The following is an 8586-nucleotide window of genomic DNA, read 5'->3' as shown; positions in this document are numbered from 1 at the left end:
TTATTATTATTTTGAGTCTAAAAAGCTAGAATGCCAAGAAAAAATTATAAAGAAAAAATTATTAGAATAAAAAAACCAAAAAAAGAGAGTAAATGTTGATAATAATAAAGAAAATGTTGAAAAAATAGTTGTGCAACATGTTGAACATGATGATAACATTGACTTAGATAGAGTTGATTAGCCAAAATGATGAAAAGATATTATTATTTTGGTTCATATATCATGTATTACTTCTGAGTTTAATCAATTTGAATGTACGTGTTATAAACATAAGTTAATTTGATTTATTTAGTTAGCTTTGTTAAATTTTATTACATAAGTAATGATTAAATTGGTCATTAATTCAATATATTTTGAATTTATAATGAATATGCCTTTTATATATGTATATCTATAATTATTTTATAATTTTATTAGGTGTTTATGTATCTTACGATACACGATTCGATACGATACACGATACAAAAAAATCAAAAATCAATTCACGATACTATTCACGATTTGATAACTATGGTAGTAACCGTGTGTCATGGCAGTACGGAATTTGGAGATTTGATTTGTGGGTATGGTGAGGTTGAGGTTTGGCTTGTGGATTTGTTTGGTGGCAGTTGGTGAATTTTCAAAGTGAAGGAACAATGGTGGATGGCTGAAAGTTTTGTAAGAGGCTATTGGGTGAGTTGTGTGTGCATGTTTTATTATTAATACATGAATCTGTGTTATGATAATTGATGAAGAGATGTTGAAGGTTTCAAAATAATGGTAATAAGAGGACGAAAAAGATTTTGTTAAGGAATAACACCTTGGGAAGACTCAAACTGAAGGGTTAATATAATATTTATGGACACCACTTAATCCAAAATCTTAAACTTATAATTTTAGGCTCAATTATATTTTAATAACCACTCATTATTCTTATTTCAATTCAATTCGAGACTTCATTTACACATATAATCTTAATTTCCGTCTTACATGTGAATCTTTGTCTCTTTTGCGGGCTTCAAGACCTATCTGTTTAGGTCACGTGTAAGTCCTACTCACTTTCTTTTGCTTATGGGCTTTTCCTTCACTAGTGTATCATCCATGGGCCTCGTATACATCATCCATTGAAACTTATGAAGCATAGGTGCGGATTCAAGTTTGGGTGTGGGTGTGGTGTGGGGACACAGCAATTTTTGAAAAAGTATGGTACGGGTGTGTCGACGCCTAGGCCTCGAACGGTTAGAAAACAACTGGGCCTTCATTCAACTACCCGCCATGGCGACACTCTCATGCGTGCGGGGCCCGTTGGAGGCCCTTCTCGATAATTGTGTGGTTTGACTCTAAGAGTCTCGCAAAAAGTTTCGGGTGTTTTCTCTCTTGGTGGAGGAAGGTTGGTCTACCTTTGGAGGTATGGCGGGAATCTTGGCCAAATTTTAGGTGATTACCAAAGGTAAGTAAAGTCGCCACCAATCATTGGGTTTTTTCTAAAATGTGATTGGTCACCTGTTTATAGTTGATTTTATTATCGATCCTAGGCTAAGAAGAAGGTCATTATTCCTAATCTAATGTGGATGGCAAAAAGTCTTGATTCTTGAGTCTAGAAGTTTGGTTACGTGTGGGGAAGGTGTTAGGCACCCTACAATGCTTGTCCAAGGACAATCCTTTGTTTTGATAAAACATTAATTTTTGGATATTGGAGTGAAAAACATGATTTTAACATTGGCTTTCGAGTCTTTGCATGCATGGGGCTTTGAGGTTTGACTTTTGAATGTGTGTGGTCCCAATCTATGCTTTCCTAAGGCATTCAAGCAAATACCAAATTTCCACTGTGAAAATCCGACGACATGTGACATTACTTTAGCGGCGGAAATTAGGCATCGCTTTGCCTTAGATGACATGGACTGTGACAATCACACCGAGAGGGGCAAGCAGGTATATATATACACATATCATGCACAATGCTAGCACATAGAGCAGGAAAGTAAATGCTTATATCCCTAGAGCATGGCCCAAAATATAGGTGCAGGAAAGTAAACAGGGGTCACCATACTCTAGAGATGAGGATGAATGGTACATAGCATGGTATACCTAATACAACCTATCTAAGAGAGGAATGAGGGAGGAAGGAAGAGGGTTTAAAAGAGTACATAACTAAATAGGAAAGGCTAGACCCCTAAATCTACTAAACATAGCCTCTTGGCTTATATCTATATACTTGCATCCGCACCATTTTCGCTTGCGCCTAGGAGACGAAGCCCTAGCTTCCTGCGTCCTCGCTCCATATGTGTAAATGTAAAGGCAAAGACAAGAAACCAGCAAACAAGCAATGGAAAGAAAGAGATTCGTAGATAATGCGCAATGAGTATAAAGCAAACAAGCATACAAGCGAAGCAAGCATAGCATGTGGCAGGAGACATGACAAGCAACAAGATAAGCAAGCGAACTAGAAGGCAAACAAACAAGCAAACAAGCAAACAAGGCAAACAAAAGATGGTGTTTGCAAGGGGGACAAATGTAGGTTTGGATCGGATGTCCATGACTTCATTGTGTTGAAGTATGGACGACACACTAGCAAGCAAGACTCTTGCATGAACATGTAAGCAAGCGTGTAAAGATTATAGAAAGTCAACAAATGGCACAAACAAGCACGGTAAGCATAGCATCGCATGGAGCAGAAAAGGGAAGGGTACACATGGAGCAACCCAGCATCTGGAGATGCCTCCCAAATGGTTACATAAAAACAAGGCCTCATGGGCGTCGGATGTAACCACACAAGGTCAAGCCTGCAGAGGGCGCCAAACATGGCAAAGCCTAGAACTAGAAAGGCTAACACAAGTGTAAAGCATAGAAGCAGGCAAGTATAGACATGCAAATAGGAATGATACAAACCCTTTTGATATGGGCCATTGTACATGGACGATGACAAAGACCATAGGGTCTAGATCAGGTCCGAACCATTAGGCCAAAACACAAGAAAATGCAATAAAAGGAACAAAAGGGCTACAATAGCACATGGCATGACAAACAAGGTCTAGGCTTAAGCATATAAACAAGGCGTAAAGCATGCAAGCACATGAGAGATGGCACAAAGCATGTAGAATGCATCGGTCTAAGCATGTAAATACACTGATCTATGCATATAAGCATGAAGATATGCATGTAGGAATGTGAGTGTACATCTAAGCATATGGATGTAAGCATAAAAACATGGGAGAATACAAATTCAAGCATACAAGCATGTGAAGGCATAGACATAGGCATAGGAGCATAGAAAATGCATACAAACATGTACATCTAAGCAAGGCATAGCCGAAGACATGATATCAAGCATGTGAGCATGTAGACCCAAACATCAACACATGGGAAAGAAGAGATCTAAGCTTCTAAAGCATGGCATAGAGCATAAAACATGTAGAAGAGGCAACTAACACATGAACAAACATGGAAGCATATGGAAATAAACTAAAAAGCATATTAAAAGCAAGGAACATGCAAGGTAAAGCAATAAATCATGTTATTAAAGCAAGAGCAAGCAAGATAAAAGCTAGATGAAGCTTTGAAGAAAAAAGGGGCATGGATAGTAGCTAAAAAGCTACATCCATATCCCTTAAACCTCAAATCCAAGGTGTAGAACCAAGGGAAATAAGGTTCAGTATAAGAACAATATCTTGTATTTTTGGTGAAGAGAAGAATCAAGAGGCTTTGGGGTGTTTTTGTGTGTAGAAATGTGTTTAGAGGAGAGAGGAAACGTGTAGAAAACGTCCAGGTAGAGAGCAGGACCCAGGAAAGTCTCATTTTTTTTCTTTTCATTTTTTTTTTTTTTTTTTTTTTTTTTTTTTTTTTTTTTTTTANTTGAGAATCTTCACAATGAGATTAGTTTCAACTGGTTCTGACAGTTGGATCAAAATTAGAGTTTCTAGGGCCCGTCGAGAGTCAACTCCGGGTCAAACTTGGTCAAAGTTGCCAAAAATCTCTGAAAAGCTCATGTTTGATGTAAAACTATGAAAGATGCTGTTTTGAGGGGATTTTGACTTTGTTTGACTTTTGGTCAACCTAGGGTTGACTCGGGGCATTTTGGTCATTTTAGCTGAAAAAGGCACTTTGGGTGCTCTGGTGTCCGAATGGGTTATGCCACATTATTCTAGATGTTCTTGCGGTCCCATGCAGAGAAAATAATATTTTTAGATTTTTCAGGGCCCAACATGCAAATCAAGGGTGGACAAAATACGGTGTCAACAAGGTGTGGGGGGATATGTTTTTTAAAAAATTATTGAAAATATTTTTATTTATATTTTCTATATATTGTTAAGCATACTTTTTCATATAATTGTAAACATATACCAATTTAAGAGCAATAGTAGATAGTAATTAAAACATGATGTTCATAAATTAGAATACAACCCACAAATTTGAAACTAAAACATTCCATGATGTTTGGAAATTAGAATACAACCCACAATTTTGAAACTAAAACAAAATAAAAGATAAGTGTTGAAGACAATCAAATACAACCATCATCCTTACTTTCAAGATCAATAGCTTCACTTTGAACTTCACTTTCATTAGTAGTAACACTAGTACTAGCATTCCCAATAACCATGGCCTCCAACTCTGGCTCATCAAGTGTAAGGGTAGCATTCTCAAGAATTCCAGCTCCTCCATGTATGTCACTCTCATTCCAAAAGTCTCCTGCAATATCCCACATCTTTGTTGCTGCATTTACGTACTCCTTATGGCACCTTGACAAGAGTCGAAGATTAGAATGCACATATACCAAATCCTCAGCACGTGCAGGAGTCATTTTGTTTCTTTTTAAGGAATGAATGAATTTGTATGTGCTCTAATTCCTCTCAGCACATTATGTTGAACAAGGTTGTCCAAGAAGTTTAAAGGCAAGGGTTTGAAGCGTTGGTAATGAAGAGGCATGGTATTGCCACCAAACCAAAGGTTGTAAGACTTACCTATCTGTCAAGGCATTTGGTGAAAGAAACTCTCTCCTGAAAATGTAGCAAAATCAACTTTCATCATCCTTAATTCATTATCATCTTCAAATTATCGCTCTAAACTCTTGCTCCTTTCTATAGAAATTTCATGATCCTGAGTAATACCTAGTTAAAAATTAAAAAAAAAAAAAATATATATATATATATATATAGATGATGAAAAATGTGTTTTACTAGAAGGGGAACTAAGGAAAATAGAAAATGGAAGTACTTACTTAGGATTTAAGGAATGAGCCAAGCAATGTAGTGGTGTACAATTTTTAGTCCATCGATCAATGAGTATATCATACACCACATTAAAAAATGAGCTATACTCATCTGCTTCCAAGCCTTCATGCTGATATATTACTGCCTTCACCTTTTTTATCATTGAATCCCACATTTCATACACAAGATGAAAACAAGATCTATTTGTGTCAGCTTCTTGGAGCATATCATAAATAGGTGCTGTGAATTCAATGATATAATCAACAACATCCCACCAATGATCACTTAGAATTAAATCTTTCACTTTTTGAGTTTTTCCAATATCATCCTACCTATAAGATGCCCATTGGTCACTAATAGCCATGGCTTGAAAGCATCTTTTTATCAGCTTCAACCTTTTCAGCATAACAATAACCGAAGCAAATCTAGTATCAGCAACTTGGAGTAGTTTTAATAGACAAAATTCATTAAACACCACCAACCTCATTGAATGGTTCATGGTAAAAACACGTATAAAGGATGCATCATCAGCAATATGTGTAATCTAGCTACATTTCTCATATTTAACTTCATTATTTTCAATGTTTTTTTTCTGCACAAATATTCTTCCAAGCTAGATTGAGAATGTGGACAACACATGGTGTCCAAAATATTTTAGGATACTCACCTTCAATAAGAGCTCCAGCAACCTTCATCACATTAGCATTATCAGTGATGACTTGGATAACTTTTTCATGTCCAATCTTTTTTATAGCATCCTTCAACACCCCAACAATAAAATGTTTGTCTTTGAACTTACTTGACCCATCAATTGCCTTTATAAACACTAGACCCCCATCTGATACGACCATAATATTAATAAGAGGCCTCCTTTGTGGATCTGACCATCCATTAGAAACTATACTTACACCATTTGCAAGCCAAGAGTCCTTAATTGATTTTGAAAGTCTTTCAACATTAACCCTTTTTTTTTTTTTTGTGTGCAAAAGTGTTGTTCTTAAGGCATTATATCTAGGAGGAACATAACCCGAAGTGTTATGGATAGCAACATATGCATAGGACTTACGATAATTTGGGTTCCTTACAAAGTGAAACGGAAGCTCACCGGTATAAAATATCCTAGCAATTCTACCATCTAATTCAGCTCTAGCACTATTCTAGAATGCTCTCTCCAAAGGAGAATTTGCAATCACCTTCCTTCTCTTACCATGAACTACTGCATCTGTACTACCACTCCCTTCTTGTCCCTGAAATGAAGGAATAGGCCCATGGAAAGGTGGAGGTAAGGGAATTTGACTTCTGCATTCTCACTCTAACTTATCATTCTCACCTTGATCATGCACTCTCTGTATCTCCAATCTATGGCCCGGTGTCACTTTCATACATGCTCTAATACCTTTTTCCACTAACTTTTAGTTAATGAGCCTTAACCCCAAAATAGGATCCCACAAAAATTCCATCAGAATAGTTGCACTTAAAATGTGTGTTTCCACCTAATTTAGAAGTAGAACTAGGAGGTTTTTCCAATTTAGTTACATACTTCCAAAGAGGACCTTCATCTGATGAAGGTTCAGTGCTAGTAGGTTTATCCATTGAAAATTCAATAATTTCAATTTAAGTTGTCTAACCTACAAATAATTTGACAAATATATAATTACTAAATAAGAAATCAAGTAATCAGCCCAAGTCTCAACATTACAGCTTATATATAAAAAAAAAAAAAAAAAATCAGATAATCAATATAGATTGAGGGACAGATATAGAATGAGTAATAGAGCATGCGAGAGTATAATGGAGGGTGAGAATGAAAGCAAAATACTTGAGTGAGCTTGGGACTTGGGTTAATGAGCTTGAGACTAAGAGATGGAGAAATAAATACCGAGAGATGGAGAGATTGAGACCAATAGATGAAGAGTGAGCTTGGACAGTAAGGCAAACGAGAGATTCTGAGTGAGTGGCCGTGGGTTAGGGAGTAAGAGAGGGGAGACGGAGAGTGAGATAACAAGAGAGGCAAAGAGCTTCAAAGTTGAGAGGGATTAGGGTTTTTTTTGGTTGAAAGTTGCTTCAAAGTTCAAAACGGTGAGTTTGCATAATTTTTTTAAAATTATTTTCACTAGAATTTCGGCCTGATTCAAAGCCAGTTTCAGCCTGATACAGCCCGTTTTGGCTTGTTTCGGCTATTTCAGCTGATACGGTCCAATTCGGTGTGAATTGGCACGAATCCACAAATGGGAAAAAAAGGATGCAGCATGGACGCGTGGTTAGCGGCGTTGACAACTGCATGTCGTGTCAGTGCGTGTCAAGTGTGGGTGTGGCGGCCTTGGAGCCACACCCGTGCTTCATAGATTGAAATCATATGTCAACCCTGCATACTCATCTATGGGAACTAACACCCTATCCTCGCTCCAATTGCGAAAGTGACCATTTACACATTTTCACCTTGCCGTGCACCACCATCGAGTTTGATATACCACTTGTTAGGAAGATAACACATTGAGAAAACTCTAATAGAAATGTTAATATAACATATAGAGGCACTTTTTAAACCAAAAGTTTAAACTTATGAGTTTAGGATGAATTATATTATATTAATTACTCACTTTTTTCATTGCTATTCAATGAGACTTCATTCACACAAGGGCAGCTCCACATTTTAGCCATGGTGGTCACGAGATCACCTTGACTTGCAAAAAATATATATATTGAACTAACTTATTTTGACCACCCTAATAAAAATGTTGAACACCGTAGCTTAAGAATCACAAGAATTGGATTCAACAAAAATAAGAGTAATGCTACTACAACATTTTCACAAGGTGAAAATGCAATTTTGGGCTAATTCTTATTTTGATCCTTACTTTTTAGTCACACCTACCTGAGTCCCTGAAAATGAAAAACCATGTCCATTTTGGTCCATGCCGTCAACCCACTAACATAAAATTCACACGTGACAGACAGAATGCACTGTTTGCACAGTAAATGCTGACGTGGTTATTAAATTTATTTGGCATTTAAAAAATGACACGTCAATAAAATTTTAAAATTAAATTAAATTAAATCAAGAAACAAACATTAAATCTAATTAAATTAAATAATTAAAAATTAAAAATAAATTTTTTTTGTTGATTCCCATTATTTATTTGGAAGAACATAAGAACCTGTTCTTCATATTCTTCCCCAAATCAAGACATATCCAACATCGAATTCTTCATGTTCTTCCCCAAATTCTAACACAATCAGTATCGAATTGTTTAGCAAATCAAACCCATAAACCCAGTAAACAAATCAATCTCCAATTGTAAAGTTGTGATTTACAACTATGTGTTTTGTTGGCTTTTATTCTGTGCCAAATTTGATTGTAATTTCTATCAATTGTTTATACCCTGTATTTGTTGTG

The sequence above is a fragment of the Quercus suber genome, unplaced genomic scaffold (assembly GCF_002906115.3).
Source record: "Quercus suber isolate HL8 unplaced genomic scaffold, Cork oak 2.0 scaffold_60, whole genome shotgun sequence".
NCBI classification, from domain to species: domain Eukaryota; kingdom Viridiplantae; phylum Streptophyta; class Magnoliopsida; order Fagales; family Fagaceae; genus Quercus; species Quercus suber.
The sequence above is the reverse complement of the archived record's forward strand: the minus strand, read 5'-3'. Positions refer to the sequence as shown.